This window comes from Loxodonta africana, chromosome 2 (assembly GCF_030014295.1).
Source record: "Loxodonta africana isolate mLoxAfr1 chromosome 2, mLoxAfr1.hap2, whole genome shotgun sequence".
Taxonomy (NCBI): Eukaryota; Metazoa; Chordata; class Mammalia; order Proboscidea; family Elephantidae; genus Loxodonta; species Loxodonta africana.
In genome coordinates this window covers 172,029,591-172,048,189 of record NC_087343.1, presented here as the reverse complement: position 1 = coordinate 172,048,189, position 18,599 = coordinate 172,029,591, and the positions used below count along the sequence as shown (strand labels likewise).

Here is an 18,599-nt window from a genome sequence, read left to right as displayed (position 1 = left end):
CACAGAGAAATCTACTTAAATCTTTTAGGCGCTGCACAGTTTTAAATTGTATGGGCGCACAATATTTAACGCACTTCTTGGTGATAAGCACTGAGATTGTTTCTGGTAATTTTCTGTTGAAGAGCCCTGGTGGTGCAGTGGTTAAGGGCTTGGCAGCTAACCAAAAGTTTGGGGATCTGAACCCACTAGCCACTCCGCAAGAGAAAGATGTGGCAATCTGCTTCTGTAAAGATTATAGTCTTGGAAACCCTATGGGGCAGTTCTACTCTGTCCTGTAAGGTTGCTCGCTATGAGTCAGAAGCAACTTGATGGCAAGGGGCAATGGGTAATTTCCTGTTGCCAATGATTACTTAAACAAATAAATGCTTACTAGGTACTACCACGTGCTGGCTGCACTAGGCATACTGCAATGAAAAGACAAATTTCCTGCCTCATGAACCTTATATCCTAGTGCAGGAAACAATAGACAAAAGGACAAATAAACACAAAACGTTTTTGTTCTTTTTCCAAGTAGGAATAAGCCTTATGAACAAGAAAAATAAAGCCAGGGAAGGGGACAATGGCTGGGGAGCTAGGGTTTATAGGCTAGTCAGGGAAAGTCTCTGTAGTGCAGAGAAAAAGGCATGAATGAGCAACACAGTAAAGCATGCAGGTATCTGAGGAAAGTATTCTACTTAGAGGGTACAATACCAGCATGTGCAAAGGTCCTGAGACAGAGGCTCACTTGGCATGTTTCAAGAAAACCAGTGTGGCTAGATCAGAGTGAACAAGGCAGGGCATTTGGAAATAAGTTTGGAAGTAAGCAGAAGCAGGAGTATGAGAGTCTTATAGTTGTTGTTGTTAGGTGCCGTCTAATCGATTCCAACTCATGACGACCCCATGTGCGTAGAGTAGAATTGCACACCATAGGGTTTTCAAGGCTGTGACCTTTTAGAAGCAGATGGCCAGGCCTTACTTCAGAGGTGCCTCTGGGTGGGTTTGAGCCATCAACCTTTCAGTTAGTAGCCCAGCACGTAACCATTTGTACCAACCAGGGACTCCTTACAGCCTTATAAGCTACCTTAAAAACCTACTTGTACCAGGAAACCAGTGGGGGCCTGAGGCACGAGATTGAGATGATCCATCATTTCAGGATCAGTCCAGTTCCCATAGAGAATAGACTGGGGGAGAGGGAAGGAGAATGAAAGCAGGGAAACCAGTCCTGGAACTGCTGTACTCATCCAAAGAGAGGCGACTAGCCCAGACTAGGGTAGAAGTGGGTGAGAAAATGGAAGGTGGTTGTGTTTCGAATCCATTTGGAAAGTCTAGCTAACAGGATTCGCTGCTTATATGGGGTGAGAGAAAAGGACAGGAGTGGAGGACAAGGCCAAGGTTTCTGGCATAAACAGCTAGGCAAATTAAGATGGTAAATGCGTGGGGAAGCGTAGGCCAACAGTGTGCAGAGAAGGACAGAAAGTTCTGTTTAGTTACTTTGATTTTGAAATGCATACGAGATTCTAAGGGGGTGGTGTCACAAAGGTCCTCAGAAATGAGTCTGGAATTCAAGGGAAAGGCTGGAGCTAGAGATGTAAATGTTTTTAAGTCTTCAGAATATGAGGGTTATTTAAAGCCAAGAGAACGGGGCATATGTGTGTCATACACTTGCAAATACATCTCTCAGATAAGTCCCGAGAACCAAATCGCTAGGTCAAGGTATGTGTAGATTTTGTTTTATATATATATTGTTAAAGTGCTGTATCAAAGTGCAATATGCCTTGTATTTGGACTGAAAATATTTATATCTGATGAATGAGAACGTATTTCAGTGTCATTATGAACCTCAGGTCTTACTGTCTGAAATTGCAGATGTGTGAGGTCCCAACTGAGGTTGTTTTAGACAGAAGTTTATTTGTGAAACACATACATAATTATACTAGGCGTTCTCACATATGTGAGCACATACATTCTTTGCAACACTCTGGGGGATCGATATTATTAAAACTATATTATAAAGGAAGGAACTGAGGTTTCAAGGAATGAAGAAATGCTCTCAAGGTCCCTTAACTAATAAGGCAATCAAGGCCTAGACTCAAATTCAGGGCTGATTTTTTTTCCATTACACAGAGAATGAGGCAAAGACTTGGGGTCCCCCAAATGTGTTGTGCTGTATTTAAAATTACCATACAGGTGTATTTAGTATAGGATGCACTTAAAACTGCAGAAACACTGGTACCACCTGACAAACATGTATCTGCTTTCAAGTCCTCCCATGGCACTGCTCTAGGCATCTGGGTTACATCAATGAGCAAAAGCAAGATCCCTAGCTTCGTGGCAGCAGCAGGACGTGGCAGCAGTGGTTAGGAAAGGGACACACAACAATGTGAAACCAAGGAATGCTCTACTGATGTCAGAAGGTGATGAGTGCTACACGGAAAACAGAAAAGAAAAAAAAAAGGATAGCAAAAGCGGGGTCAGAAATGTTGGAGGGCAAGGAGAGAAGCATGTTCAATTTTGCAAAGCTTGGGTAGGGTTGACATCACCAGAAAGTGATATTTGAGCAAAGACTTGATGGAATCTCAAAAGTTGTTGAGGTTTTAGCTCTTTATAATATTCACAAAACCAAACCAAACCAAACCTGCTGCCATCGAGTCGATTCCGACTGAGAGAGACAAATGATTCAAAATCTGGTCCTTGACGTTACAAGTTGAGGACCAGACAGGGATGTATAAACTGAATAGCCTTGAATGAAAAGAACAATTTCACATGCCTGACCACAGATTTAATAGTGTTGTTTCATGCACATCTCCCCCACAGTAGCCACTGGTCATGTCTCTGGCCAGCTTTTTTGATCAGGGCAGCTGATGGTTTTCAGCAAACCCACCACCCTGTATTGTACAAGGCCAGAGCTTTTTAAATTCCTATGGGTGATCCTGGCCAGAACCAGATAACGACAACCACAGCAGAGATACCACGGCTCTTCTGTGAAATGGGGCCCAAGCTTTGTGATAAAACGATAATGAACATGACTCAGACACTTAAGATCAGGGAATTAGACACAAAGCTTGAGGAAACGTGGACAACATAAAGTCCAAGCCCTTGCTTAACAGATGAGAAAACCTAGCTCAGGGAGGTGAAAAGGGAATCAAGGCCACAGTGTAAGTGACAAAACTAGTCTGATAACCTGAAAACCAGTATATTTCCCACAAATTCCAGGCTTCAGTCTTTTCATCTTGAACTCTATTTCATATAGTTCCATCAAGCCCTATACACATGCTCTTTGAACAACACCCAAAGGCAAGTGACAACAAAACCTTCAGTTTCCGAACATAAAGAAAGCATACAAAAATAATGGCATACACTTGCAAAATGGTTTTGTGTGTGTGTGCGTGTGTGCGTGTTAGTTGTTGGGTTGGCTCTGACTCGTAGCAACCTTATGTATAACAGAACAAAACATCACCGGATCCGATGCCACCCTCACAATTGTTGGTATGTTTGAGCCCATTGTTGTAACTGTTCTGCCAATCCATCTCACTTTGTGCTAAGCACTATTCTGAATACTTCATTTAACTTATTTAATCCTTATGGTTATAGGGTCGTGAGGTAGGTACTATTATTATCCCTCTTTTACAGCTGAGCCAACTAAGACATAGAGTCACCCAGGTTGTTAAAGTCATAGGGAGAATGTGAACCAAGGGTTGTCAGGCTGCTAAATCAGTTATTTTAAGTGTGAAATGCCTCCAGATACATATGGATACTTGGAGAGAACAGCATCGTTACTAATTAAAAGCATTGTAATTGTTGTAGCCAGAATTTCACAACATGGGTATTAATTTTAAGTCAGTTTGAGTTGACTTGTTGATTATTGAGTGATTATTATATTTTTGGCAGGGTGTTTGTTACTCTAAGTATAGGCATCTTCTCTCAACTACTAAATCAACTTTGATATGTCTCTGAAATCCGTAATTTTTACAGCATCATGAAAAACCAGTTACAACAAATTAGGCACACCCCTCTATAGTGATTCACACTTCCATAAAATGGTCACTGATCCAGTAGATCTCCCTTGATGGCTGTGTTTGGCAAAGGTCTTCAGCTATTACCTGTGCTCTCAAATGCTTGTAATAATACCTTTAGTCTGAGAGGAGATGCTCTCTATTTCCTCATTTTTAGTCATGTAAAATTCAAAGGTTCCGGAAATAAGCATAATTACAATAATAGCTAAAAGTTATGCCCTTACTATGTGCCAGGCACTTTGCCAAGCACCATACTCGTAGGCTGGTGTATATGTGTGTATGCACGCCTACTGAAATATAATTTACTTCCAGTGAAGTACACAGATCTTAACTGCACGGTTTAATAAATTTACACAACTATGTAAACAACACTCAAACAAGATAGGGAACGTTTCCATCAACCTAGAAAGTTACCTGTTCCTCTTCCCTAGAGTCAATCACTGTTCTGATTTCTATCAGATTTAACAGTTCGAATCCTCCTTACAATCCTGGGAGGTGGTTAGTCCAAGAAACATCTAACTTCTGAGAAGTATGTTCTTAGGCATCACATTGTCCCATTGTACCTCTTCTCAATAGAAGCTTTGCCATCTCAAAGTGTTTTCCGATAGCATTGAGTCATAATGACCTAACTTCTCTCCTATGCCACAATAATTGTACTGCATGTCCCATCCTCGACAGAACTGAGAAAAGGATCACTCATATCATTTCCTGAGTTCTGTGGCTCAGATGAGCAACCCTGTTGAGAAAGACAGAGCTCGATACTGTAAACACACACAGGGATCAGGAAGGTGGGGTCAATGAATTAACAGACACATGCTCTCTTCAAGTCAAACAAGAGTTACCACATCCCACCAACTGCTGTGCCCTGAGAAAGCAGTCCAGTGATGCCAATCCTAAGCATTTTCTAGAGAATCTTGGTGTGTACATTTTTATTTGATACCTCCTGATATTTAATTGCTTTGTAACTATGTCAGTGCTTTAAGAAATACCTCCTGAGCTGTTATGGACTGAATTATGTCTCCCCAGAATGTGTGTATCACTTTGGTGGGCCATGATTCCTGGTATTGTATGATTTTCCTATACGTTGTAAATCCTGCCTTTATTACGTTAATGAGGTAGGATGGGTGGCGGTTGTGTTAGAGAGGCAGGACTCAATCTACAAGATTGGATTATGTTTTGAGGCAATCTCTTGAGATATAAAAGAGAGAAGTGGGCAGAGAGACAGGGGGGCCTCGCACCACCAAGAAAGCAGTACCAGGAGTACAGCACCATCTTTTAGGCCCAAGGTCCCTGTGCCTGAGAAGCTCCTCAACCGGGGGTAGACTGAGGACAAGGACCTTCCTCCAGAGCCAACAGAGAGAGAAATTCTTCGCCTGGAGTTGACACCCTGAATTTGGACTTGTAACCCACTAGGCTGTGGGAGAATAAATTTCTCTCTGTTAAAGCCATCCACTTGTGGTATTCCTGTTACAGCAGCACTTGATGACTAAGCCATGAGCCAAAATGCATCCCTCGGGTTTGTGAACTGCTGTTTGGATGCTCAGCCTGGGAAATAACAGGGATAGTTTTGGCAGAGACAGAAGTGAGCCCACAAACCTTGGAAAGTCACTGCCAACTTCAGGTGTTAAAATTAGTCATTTGGTTGGAAAACCAATGCCGTCCAGATTCCTGGCCACTGAGCGAAGCAGGCTATAACTACAGTAAATAAACACTGACCAAACGATGAAGAGAAAAAGAAGTGGCAACAGGAAGAGGCACCAGAATACAGAAAGGGAGGGCAAGAGTGAGAAGGCATGTAGAAAGACCGTGAGGAGAAAAGCCAACCACAAGGAAGAACAGAACAGGAGCATGGCTCTGCTCCTCAGCAGTCTTTCTTTCACTGCATATGCCACAAAGGGTACCACAATCCCAATCAGATTTAGTATAACAGGGTGTTGTCAAACTATTTGTTCGCGGAAAGGTGCCAGCCCTGGTTAACTATGAGTTCAATGAAAGCAATTTCAGTGGCTGAAAACTTTGGCTTTGGCAGGTAACTGCTAGATTTGCAGCCATTCAGAACTATATTATTTGGAAAGCAGCACACGCCTGAGAGAGCCTGATCCTATCACCCTGGGAAGGGAAAGCGGTCTGAACAAGGAGGGAGTTTCTAATCCCTGGCAATGCAGTTTTTATCAGAGACTGACGCGTACTTTACTAGGTGCCATTGCTTTATCAGTTAAAGAGAAAAATAAAGCGCTGGCAATGGCATCTACCGACACACCTGGAGCTCCATTACTACAACCACCAGCAACAACTTCAGAGCAAACCAATCTTACAAGATTTATACACGTAGTGAACCATGGTGACACGGTCCTCCTCCAGTCCTGCCGACCTCTCTGTGAAGCAGGTCAGGGGCCAGCGCTTACATAGCTTCCTGTATATCAGGCAGTTCATGTTTTGGACAGGAATTTGAAACAATACTGAAGACCATCACGTCTCTGTGTGGCAGCAGAGGTAAAATAAAGGGGACGGTGGAATCTGCAGAGAAATGTAGACAACACAGAATAGGCAACCTGGGCAATTCGGTGCAAAACGTTCTCCTTTTGCTGATTGTCTCAACTCTTCATTTTATCTTGATCTGTCTTTATCAGTTTGTCTAGCGTTACCTCACTTAACATTAATTATACATATTTAAGGTATTTAAGAGGCAGTGGTGGTTCTGTAGGAGCCCTGGTGCCGCAGTGGTTAAAGCACTCAGCTGTTAACAGAAAGATCAGTAGTTTGAACCCACCAGCCACTCCTTGAGAGAAAGATGTGACAGTCTGCTTCTGTAAAGATTACAGCCTTGGAAATCCTAAAGGGCAGTTCTACTCTGTCCTCTAGGCTCACTAGGAGTCAGAATCGGCTCCGCAGCAATGGGTTTTCGGTTCTGGTGGTTCGGTGGTAGAATTCTCACCTGAGTTTCATTCCCAGCCAACGCGCCTCACGCGCAGCCACCAACTACTTATCAGAGGAGGTTTGCGTGTTGCTATGATGCTGAACAGGTTTCAACAGAGTTGCCAAACCAGGATAGAGTAGGAAGAAAGGCCTGGTGACCTACTTCTGAAAGCCAGCTAATGAAAACCCTATGGATCACAATGGTCTAATCCTGTTGTAGGGTTGTCATGAGTCAGGGGGTGATTCAATGGCAGCTAACAACAACAAAAGGATTTAAGTGCCTACCCAGGTGCAAGGTGCCATGTTAAACGCATTGTGTGCACAATCTCATAACTCACTATGAGGTAAGTATTATTATCATGCCCATTTTAAAGATGAGAAAATTGTGGCACATGGAGATATCACTTGCCCAAAGTCACATAGCCAGGATTCCAACCTGAGTCTCTGTGATTCAGAGCCTGAATTTTTTATGGACTCAGAGCATGATATAATCACTCTTCTCTGCTACAAGATCGTCCCACCTCCCATTATCTCCTGGCGGGCTTTCTCGACCTTACAATCTCGCTCTTGCCCTCTGGTTAATAGATGTATAGTGTCCTGACCATATCAAACGCACTGGTTTGATGGCTTCAATTGGTTTCAGAGACTCATATCTTTGCCAGGAGTAGATTAACTGAAATGTGTTTAAAAAACAAACAAAAAACCTGTTGCCATTGAGTCAATTCTGACTCATAGCAACCCTGTAGGAGAGAGTAGAACTGCCCCATAGGGTTTCCAAGGAGTGACTGGTGGATCTGAACTACTGACCTTTTGGTTAGCAGCCAAGCTCTTAACCACTGTGCCACCAGGGCTCCGAAATGTGTTTAGACAAGGGTAAAGAGAATAGTAAAGGAAAAGATAAAGTGTGGGTCAACATGTCCAGACTTGAGAAAGGAGGACTAAGAGCTATTCTTAAAGAAAGAGGAGAACCTCAGAATTACAAAAATCATACATCATAAGAAATAGAAAACACTTTAGAGGCATCAGATTCCATTTTACAAATGGGAAAACTAAGTTCCAGGGATTGATAGAACCAGGACTTAGTCCCAAGACTTCTAATCACCTGCACCTTTACTCCATCCCAGCTCCAGGCCAAGCACTGCTACTACCATCAGACATGGCTTCAGAGCATGTGACAAGGGCTGAGAGACTCTAATTCAATAGGTTCTGAGAAACCACGGAACTAGGTGATTTCTGAGGGACCTTTCAATACTAAGATTCTATTATACAGTTGTCCTTGAGTATCTCTGCAAGGGATTGATTCCGGGATCCCCACAGATATCAAAATCCAAGGATGCTCAAGTCCCTTATAAGAAATGGTAGAGTATTTGTATATAACCTATACACGTCCTCCTGTATACTTCAAAGCACCTCTAGTTTATTTATACTAATAAGGTGTAATACTATATAATACTGATATAGTGTAAATGCAATGTAAATAGTTGTTTCATCGTAACTGAAAACTTGCTCTGGAAGGTAGCCTTTCCCTTCTATGAGTTTCTTGAGCTCTTCTGGGAATACTGATGCTGCCTGGGCATCAGCAGATGCTGATTTGCCTACGATCTTGGAATTCTTAAGGCTGTACTAAAGTACCTAGCCATCCATCTCTTACTAACCTTAAACTCCTTCCTCTCACTCTCAACCCCCTTACACTTGGCCTTGGAGGGATAGCTTTGATCACTTCACAGCTTTTTAGGAGCCATTTTTTCATAGAAACAAAGGATACACACAACACTAGTAGCAAACAAAGTAGACACTAGGTGAACAGTGGTCAAAAGATGAGCGCTACAGAGAGAATGAGGATCTGTGAAATGGCGGGAGGCTACAGCAGGGTATGCCTACACATCCTTGCATTCACATGGATTCACCACAGCACTCAGCATGCAGAAAACTCAAGTTTTGGTTTTTGGAACTTTCTTTTTTCTGGATATTTTCTATCCGTGGTTGGTTGAATCCATGGATGTGGAACCTCAGATACATAGGGCCGACTGTAATGTTACTTTCTTTAGCATGGCTTCTAAATAGCACTCAGCTGTAATTATGGAGCCAAGGCATATACCATAGACTCAATATCACCCTTAGGGACAAGAAGCATTACCTTCATTTTGGATTACCTGTGTTTCTTACACAAGTAATATATTTTTTGTCCATTGCTTCCCCACAAATACCCTCCTTGCTCTTCAACGCTAATAGAACTCTGATACGTACGACCCTGAGTATATCTCACCTGAACTTAAAGACCATCTTAAGAATAGGTTAGACACATTGAACGCTAATGACCAAAGATCAGATGAGTTGTGGAATGACATCAAGGAAGTCATACATGAAGAAAGCAAGAAGTCATTAAAAAGACAGAAAGGAAAAAAAGACCAAAATGGATGTCAGAAGAGACTCTGAAAGTTGCTCTTGAATATAGGGTAGCTAAAGCAAAAGGAAGAAATGATGAAGTAAAGGAGCTGAACAGAATATTTCAAAGGATGGCTTGAGAAGACAAAGTAAGGTATTATAATGACATGTGCAAAGACCTAGAGATAGAAAACCAAAAGGGAAGAACATGCTCAGCATTTTTCAAGCTGAAAGAACTGAAAGAAACATTCAAGACCCGAGTTGCAATATTGGAGAATTCTATGGGCAAAATACTATAAAAATGCAGGAAGCATCAAAAGAAGATGGAAAAAATACACAGAGTCACAGTACCAAAAAGAATTAGTCGACATTCAACCATTTTAGGAGGTAGCATATGATCAAGAACCTATAGTACTGAAGGAAGAAGTCTAATTTGCACTTGAAGACACTGGTGAAAAACACAGCTCCAGGAATTGATGGAATATCAGTTGTGATGATGGAAGTGCTCACTCCATCCAAGTGCCAAGAAATTTGGAAGACGGCTATCCCATCAACCAACTGGAAGAGATCCATATTTACGCCTATTCCCAAGAAACGTGATCCAACCAAATACGGAAATTATCGAACAATATCCTTAAAACCACATGCAATTAAAACTTTGCTGAAAATCATTCAAAAGAAGTTGTACCAGTACATCGACAGGGAACTGCCAGAAATTCAACCTGGATTCAGAAGAGGATGTGGAATGAGGGATATCATTGCTGATGTGAGATGGATCCTGGCTGAAAGCAGTGAAGAGCAGAAAGATGTTTACCTGTGTTTTATTGAATATGCAAAGACATTTGACTGTATGGATCATAACAAATTATGGATAACATTGCCAAGAATGGGAATTCCAGAACACTTAATTGTGTTTATGAGGAACCTGTATATAAATCAAGAGGCAGGCATACGAACAGAAGAAGAGGATATCTCATGATTTAAAGTCAGGAGAAGTGTGTGTCAGGGTTGTATCTGTTCACCATACTTATTCAATCTGTATGCTGAGCAAATAATCCGAGAATCTAGGCTATAGGAAGAAGAACGGGGCATCGAGATTGGAGGAAGACTCATTAACAACCTGTGTTAGGCAGATGACACAATCTTGCTTGCTAAAAGTGAAGAGGACTTGAAGCACTTACTGATGAAAATCAAAGACTACAGCTTTCAGTATGGATTGCACGTCAACATAAATAAAACAAATATCCACACAACTGGATTAATAAGTAACCTCACGACAAACAGAAAAAAGGTTGAAGTTGTCAAGGATTTCATTTTATTTGGAACCACAATCAACACCCACGGAAGCAGCAGTCAAGAAGTCAAACAACTTATTGCATTGGGCAAATCTGCTGCAAAAGACCTCTTTAAAGTGTTAAGAAGCAAAGATGTCACTTTCAGGACTAAGGCAAGCCTGACCCAAGCCATTATGTTTTCAATTGCCTCATATGCATTTGAAAGCTGAGCAGTGAATTAGGAAGACCAAAGAAGAATTGATGTCTTTGAATTACGGTGTTGACACACACCATGGATTGCCAAAAGAACAAACAAATCTGTCTTGGAAGAAGTACAGCCAGGATGCTCCTTGGAAACTGGATGGTGAGACTTTGGACATGTTATCAGGAGGGATCAGTCCCTGGAGAATGACATCATGCTTGGTAAAGTAGAGGGTCAACAAGAAAAAGGACAACCTTCAACGCGATGGATTGATATAATGGCTGCAACAATGGGCTCAACCATGACAGCAATTATGTGGGTGGCCCAGGACTGAGCAGTGTTTTGTTCTGTTGTAGGCAGGGTCGCTATGAGTCAGAAGCTACTTGATGGCACCTAACAACAACTACACGTACAGAACTTAGAAAGCCCTGGATCTGAAACTATGGGCTTTTATAATATGCCTCACACACAGCCCCACTCATCTGTCAGTGGAGGTTTGTGAGTTCCAATGATGCTAAACAGGGTTTCATGGGAGCTTCCAGACTAAGATGGACGAGGAAGAAAGCCTGGTGACCTAATTCTGAATGAAAATCCTATGGATCACAATGGTCCATTCCCCACCCAATCTTGGGGAGGGCACAGGACCAAGCAGCATGTTGTTCTGCTGTGCATGAGGTTGCCATGAGTTGGGGCGACTTGATCATATTCAACAACAAAAACTACAGACTCAGAGAGTGAATCATGATTGCCCTAAACCAGACATGGTAATATCATTCTTTGGGGCCACTGCCTGATCTGTGGGCATATGACCCAGTTCTGGCTGTATATTTTGAGGCATAAGGGGAAGTTGACAGAGAAGGATGTCCTTTCCTGATTCAAGAGGCAAAGGATCATGAGGAGAAATATTTGCCCTGACTTGAACATGACACTGGAATCATAGCATATGGGGATGAATTCTGGTGCTGAGAATGCAGCAAAGAGGAAACTTCAGTCCTTGAGGACATTGTTGAACTGTTGCCAATAGCCCAAACTATGTCTGGTCTGCATTAGCTTGCAAAACAGTAAGCTTTATATGTTTAGGTTTCTGTTAGGGATTAAATTTTGTACCCCCAAAATGAGTGTCTACTTGGCTAGGGTATGATTCCCAGTATTATGTGGCTGTCTTCCACTTTGTTATCTGATGTAATTATCCCATGTTGTAAATCCTAACCTCTGTTAATGAGGCAGGATTAGAGGCAGTTATGTTAGAGGCAGGACACAATCTACAGGATTAGTTTGCATCTTGATTCTATTTATTTATTTATTTATTTTTAAGATATAAAAGAGAGAAGTGAGCAGAGAGGAGAGGGACCTCCTACCATCAAGAAAGAAGAGCAAGGAGCACAGCGAGTCCTTAGGACCCAGGGTCCTGTGCTGAGAAACTCTTAGACCCAGAGGAAGATTGATGACAAGGACCTAGAGCTGACAGAGAGAGAAAACGTTCTCCTGGAGCTGGCTCCCTGAATTTGGACTTCCAGCATCCTACTCTGTGAGACAATAAATTTCTGTTTGTTAAAGCCATCCACTTGTGTATTTCTGTTATAGTAGCATTAGATAACTAAGATGGTTTCCATGAGCCGAGTTTCTATTACCTGCAACCAAACACAATCCTCACTGATAGAGCATTAAAACTCTTTTTGTCGTCGTCTTTTTTAAATTGTGCTTTAAGTGAAAGTTTACAGTCCAAGTTAGTTTCTCATACAAAAATTTATACACACATTGTTATGTAACCCTAGTTGCTCTCCCTGTAATGTGAGAACACACTCCTCCTTTCCACCCTGGATTTCCCATGTCCATTCAACCAGCTCCTGTCCCTTTCTGCCTTCTCATCTCACCTACGGACAAGAGTTGCCCATTTAGTCTCATATAACTACTTAAGCTAAAAATCACACTCTTCATGAGTATCATTTTATGTCTTATAGTCCAGTCTAATCTTTGTCTGAAGAGTTAGCTTTGGCAATGGTTTTAGTTTTGGCCTAACAGAGTCTGGGAGCTGTGTCTTCCAGAGCCCCTTTAGTCTCAGTCAGACCAATAAGTCTGGTCTTTTTTACTAGAATTTGAGGTCTGCACCCCACTTTTCTCCTGCTCCATCAGGGACACTCTGTAGTGTTCCCTGTCAGGGCGATCATTGGTGGTAGCCGGGTACCACCTAGTTCTTCTGGTCTCAGACTGATGGAGTCTCTCGTTTATGTTGCCCTTTCTTGTTTCTTGGCCAATATTTTCATTGTGTCCTTGGTGTTCTTCTTTCTCCTTTGCTCCAGATGGGTTAGGGCCAATTGATGCATCTTAGATGGCCTCTTGCTAGCTTTTAAGACCCCAGACGCCACTCACCAAAGTGGGATGCAGGATGTTATCTTAATACACTTTGTTATGCCAGTTGACCTAGACTTCCCCTGAAGCCATGGTCCCCAGATCCCCAACTCTGCTACTCTGTCCCTTGAAGTGTTTGGTTGTATTCAGGAAACTTCTTGGCTTTTGCTGCAGTCCAATTGTGCTGACTTCCCCTGTATCGTGTGTTGTCCTTCCCTTTACCTAAGAAAATCGGAATCGGCTGTACAGCAACAGATTTTTTACCTAGTTAGTGAGCACCCCTTTCCCTCTCTCCCCACCCTAGTAACCACCAAAGAATGTTTTTTCTGTGTTTAAACCTTTTCTTGAGTTCTTATAATAGGAGTCTCATACAATATTTTTCCTTTTGTGACTAATTTCACTCAGCATAATGCCTTGCAGATTCATCCACGTTATGAGGTATTTCGAGGATTCACTGTAGTCCTTGATTGTTGTGTAGTATTCCATTCTGTGAATATACTATAATTTGTTTACCATTTGTCCGTTGATGGGCACCTAGGTTGTTTCCATCCTTTTGCTATTGTAAACAGTGCTGCAATGAACATGGGTGTCCATATATCTATTTGTATGATGGCTCTTGTTTCTCTAGGATATATTCCAAGGAGTGGGATTGCTGGATTGTATGGTAGTTCTATTTCTAGCTTTTTAAGGAAGCACCAAATTGATTTCCAAAGTGGTTCTACCGTTTTACATTCCCACCAGTAGTATATAAGTGTCCCAGTTCCTCCACAACCTCTCCAACATTTATTATTTCATGTTTTTTGTGTTAGTGCTAGCCTTTAAGCCCACTTTTTAAATGAAATGTCTTGCAGTACCCCAGTATATATGAAACAAATAAAAATGACTGGGGCTATACTAGAATGCTGACAGGGGTCTTCCCATAGCCATTCCTCCTTGGATTCCTGTAGGGCTACCTCCATGGGATCAGAACGGGGCAGGAACAGTGTCTCTTAGCCTGCAGCCCTAGACCACCAGGGATCCTCAAGCCTTCTCAGGGACCTGAGCATTCTCTACCAAAACTGTTCTTGCTTTTTTTGTTTGTTTGTTTTTTAATTTTTATTTGCTTATTTTATTTAAATGAAGTCTGTTCTTGAGAGTGCATTCGTGCGGGCTCGTTCGTGCCTTGATAATGTGGGTTCAACTAATGACCAAGGCTTACTACCACATGATTTTAGTATTTGCATTCATTATATGACCATGTAGGCAACATCTTAATTGTCATAATGAGAAAGAAGCAGACTGTGATATAGCACAAATTAGTATACTCCTTCCAGATGCAGGTCAAAGGACCCAATAGTATGCAAGTGAAAGCAGAACTGAAAAGAGAAAGTGGTAGAAGAACCAAGTGTCCGTCCAGGGCACATCAGAATGGGTGTGCTAATCAAAATTTCTCTCAATAACTGTCAGTTCCAGGTTTATGTCGCAAACCTTATTTAAACAACATCTACTACGTAAGAAGCCATCACTGATAATTTATTATTATTATTGTTTGCATTTTATTTGTCAATTTGTTTTAGTGTTATAGCTGCTTGAGAAAGATGAAATAAAGAGGTAATTTCTAGATGGGTCTCTTTGGTCTGTACCTATTTAACAGTATTTAATAGTATAGTATAAAGTGATGATAGTATAGTAAAAATAATTACAACAACAACAACAGGGGTATAGATTTTATTATTATTATTATTATTATTTTTAACCCCTGTTAAAAAGTGAGCTGTATATGACTCTAGTATTCCTTAGAATCAAGGATAACAACATTTTGGTTCACTTACTTTGGATGTGTCATCGGGAAAGATCAATTACTAGAAAAAGATGTCATGTTTGGTAAAGCAGAGAGTCAGCAAAAATGAAGGCAACCCTCAAAGAGATGGATTGACACAATAAAAAAAAAAAAAAAAATTTTTAGCCACACCAAATATACTCAAACATACAATGCTCATGAAGGCGATACAGGACCAGGCAACGTTTAGTTCTGTTTTACATAAGGCAACTAACAACAACAACATAACTCAAGCTGAAGAAACACTGGACTAGAGAATTGTCCAAGTCCCTTCCAGCTGGTCAAACCTAAAATTCTATGAACCGCCTAATCGGAGGAAACCAATTTATTAAATACTTTCACCAAAAAGTTTGGTACATATGCCATTTTTAAAATAAATAAAATGAAAGAGATTTGTTCATTAAAATAAAGCATAGGCAACGTTTTGTATTCCCTTTCAAAAACTGTCTTAATGACAAATGCCCATGGGTAGAGCCTTGGATAAGCTTTGCTCACTGTGGTCACTTATCCATTTCCACCTGGTCCCTTCACTCAACACCCCCAGGAGGAGTATCTCTGGAGAGAACAAATATGGGTTAAAAATAAGAACTTAAGTGCCTGTCTCTTCCTGCTTGGGAAATCTGAACCCTCGAGTGCTGCCATTCTTACAAAATGTGCTCTCTGATTACTTCCAGAAGGCATCGCAGGACAGGCTATGAGTCTCCTATTGTGAAGAGGCTAAAAGAATTCTCTAACTGAAGCCTTGGTCCATCCACACATATCAAGCCGAACAAATTAGTGCCTGGTGGTTTCCGTGGTGTCTCTGTGTATTTCACCCCTGGACACATATCTCCGCCCTCCACCCTCTACCCTCCACTGCCCAGTTTGTGGTGTGGCCACTCCTCTCTCCTGACTGCCTACACTCTGCCCTAAATGTCTTCTCTCTATTTTTTTTTCTCCAAATGTCACGGGAGGCTTGATTCTTCCCTCCCTTGCTCTGAAAGAGAGAACCTCTAGATTTTCTCCCAAGTTTTAGGCTCTGCGCTTCAAAATCATCCAAACTGGAGTCGCTATTTCATGCCTCTTCTGCTCAAGGCTTGAGGCGCACTAAATTTAGAGGAGTTTTTTATTACATTAGAGCTCAGTGCAGTCTCCGTTTTCACTGGCAGTAAGCTTGGCTATGGTTCATGTCAGTTCCTAATAGGTCTTGGCATGTTGCTCACTCAGTAGGCACTTCAGAAAAAAACAGAATCTAGTCACTGTCTGTCCTGGCTTCCAATAGCACCCTGCCTTGTCCCAAATCCTGCAATGTCCAAACGCTCCTCCACCCCAACCCAACACAAAGATTAGAGTGGTAAAGAAAATGTTCGTGAGCCATCTGTTAGAATAAGTAATCCTGCTGCCAGTCATACCCACCCCATTCCCTCTTCTAAGTCCAAAATTAGGAAAAGAATCAAACTGCTAGCTGAAAGTCATGACCTTCCACCAACAGGACAGAGCTTCTGCCTCCACTGACTAAAGTCTTGTTTCTATTCATCCTATATTCTACCGAGAGGAATGTATGAGAAACCTGAGCCCTTCTCTCTTCATTCACCTATTGACCTTACTGTCTACTATTCTACTTATTCTCTACTAATCTACTTGTTTAGAGATTTTTAAATACTGAAGTATATACACATCTGTTTTCATGAAGATCTAACCTAAGAAGTCTACCCGTTCTGACAATTCAAGAAGTATCCAATTATCCATTCATTCATCCATCTCTCCAACCAGACTAGTGGCCAAGCCCGCTTTGGAAAGTATCATTAATTGCTCTGTCAGTAGGCATAAAGCAGTAGTGACACTTAGTCCAGCTTCTTCTGAGCTGAGTCAATTTATTAAATGTAATTACATTGAATCACATGCTTACTAAATGCTACATATAGAATGTTGTTGTTGTTAGATGTCACTCTTTAGTCTGCTTCTGAATCACGGCGACCCCATGAACAATGGATGAAGTATAGCCACTGGGGAAAGGGTCTAGATTCCATTATGGCTGATGTGTGTTGGGAAACAGCCACAACTGAAGAAGAAAACTAAGACCCCTCTTTTACTAAACATTATTTGAAATTTGATTTTTTTTAAATGTACTCTTTTCAGTAATACAATCAACAAAACACAAAACATTTTGTCTCATTTTTAACAATTATTTTGCGTAAATTACTGTTTCCTATTACTCTTTTATGGCATATAATTTGTAAAATACAGAACTAATTTTTGAGAGTAAAACTGCAAGTTACTTTGTCATTTGAGAAAGATTGAAAGTGATTGTGGAAACAGAATGACAAAAGTTGATCCAGCATACTTCTAGGAAGATATATCACCCGGCCCCTCAACAACAGTCAAAATCCTACATAATAATATAAAATGCCTGGAACTCACATTTGTTCCTTCATTCTGAAAGCGTGATCCAAAATAGAAACTTCAATCTCTGATTTCCTCCTAAAATGAGAGCCATTTTCTGCTAAAAACTGCCTCTCTCAGAACTCTTCTGGAGCAAAGAACACAGACAGTTCTATCTAAAATTATCTTTCAGCCAATGAACTCTGTTCTTCCACGCAGAAAGGAAAAGTTACAGAAGGTGGGAGCAGGGTGACAGACAATACGAGAAATTCACACACTTTTCTCTTTCACATTAATGTTGCCACAGACACCCTAACTTTAAAAAGTGTCTCTACCCTGCTGAAAATCAGATCCCGAAGCGGGCAGGGGGCAGAAAAGATTCTAACATCGCACCAAGCCTTGCAGCGGTCGAGTTCTAACTTTTTAATTAACACACACACACACATGCACACACCAAAAAACGGGAGGTGCCTGCAAACAAACAGCAGGCAAACAGCCTGTAAAGTGAAGAGGCATGGAAACGCAAGAGCTAAACAGTCCCCTACCTCTCTTGTCTGCTTCCCAAAGCGGCCGGTGGAAACGGGTGGAACTTGCTCGCAATCCAGGGTGTGCTGAGACGCTCCCAGCAAGGCGGCGGTGTGGCCTGCCGAGAGTGAGCAGGCCCAGCCTGTGTTCAGAAGCTGCCCCAGTCAGATTTTCCAACTGCAGAATTGCAGCCAAGTCCCTGCCCATGCCTGAAGAATTTCCTGAACAGCATTCCCGTTCTTTCTCTGGCTGCTCTGACACTGTACTCTGTCTGTACTTCAATACGGCTTTGTCAGGCCAACGCACAGCTACTGGGCTGTCTCCAGCTATCAATGGGAAACACATGTGTCAAACACAGGCCTGCTCCCCTGCACCAGTGCCCATGCCGCTGCTGGGCTCACACTCACAACCGGAGAAGAAACCACTTCTAGAACCAATTCTGATTTTTCAGCCATTCTCCACACAGGCTCTGCTCTGTGGTGCTAGATGCTGGAGATAATTCCCCTCTTTCTTCTGCTCAATCCTGCCCCTTTGTAACATGCTCCTTCCACTTGGAGTCCCAGGCTGACCCCTCTTAGCCCCTTGAGCTCTTGCCAGCCCTGATAAGAAGCCTACTACCGCCGAGAGATACGAATTCTAATTTGTTCTCCCTACCTGCTGTTGCCTAAGTTTCACTTGCTGGAGGGGGAGCAATATTTTTAGCATTTCCAGGCTGGTTCAGTGCTTCAGATTTGTCCCCTCATCCTGATACGTATGTAAATCTGTGGCTGCTGCAA

General features: G+C 41.9%; 1 protein-coding gene across 1 annotated transcript in view; it reads right to left on the bottom strand.

Annotated features, from left to right (window-relative positions):
* Nucleotides 1-18,381, bottom strand: part of SGCD (sarcoglycan delta) — a 500,195-nt gene extending 481,814 nt beyond the window's left edge. Inside the window, exon 1 of the mRNA XM_003404624.4 lies at nucleotides 17,844-18,381. The gene's annotated coding sequence lies outside the window, so the exon portion shown is untranslated. The remainder of the gene's footprint in view (nucleotides 1-17,843) is intronic.
* Between the last annotated feature and the right edge of the window lie 218 nt (nucleotides 18,382-18,599).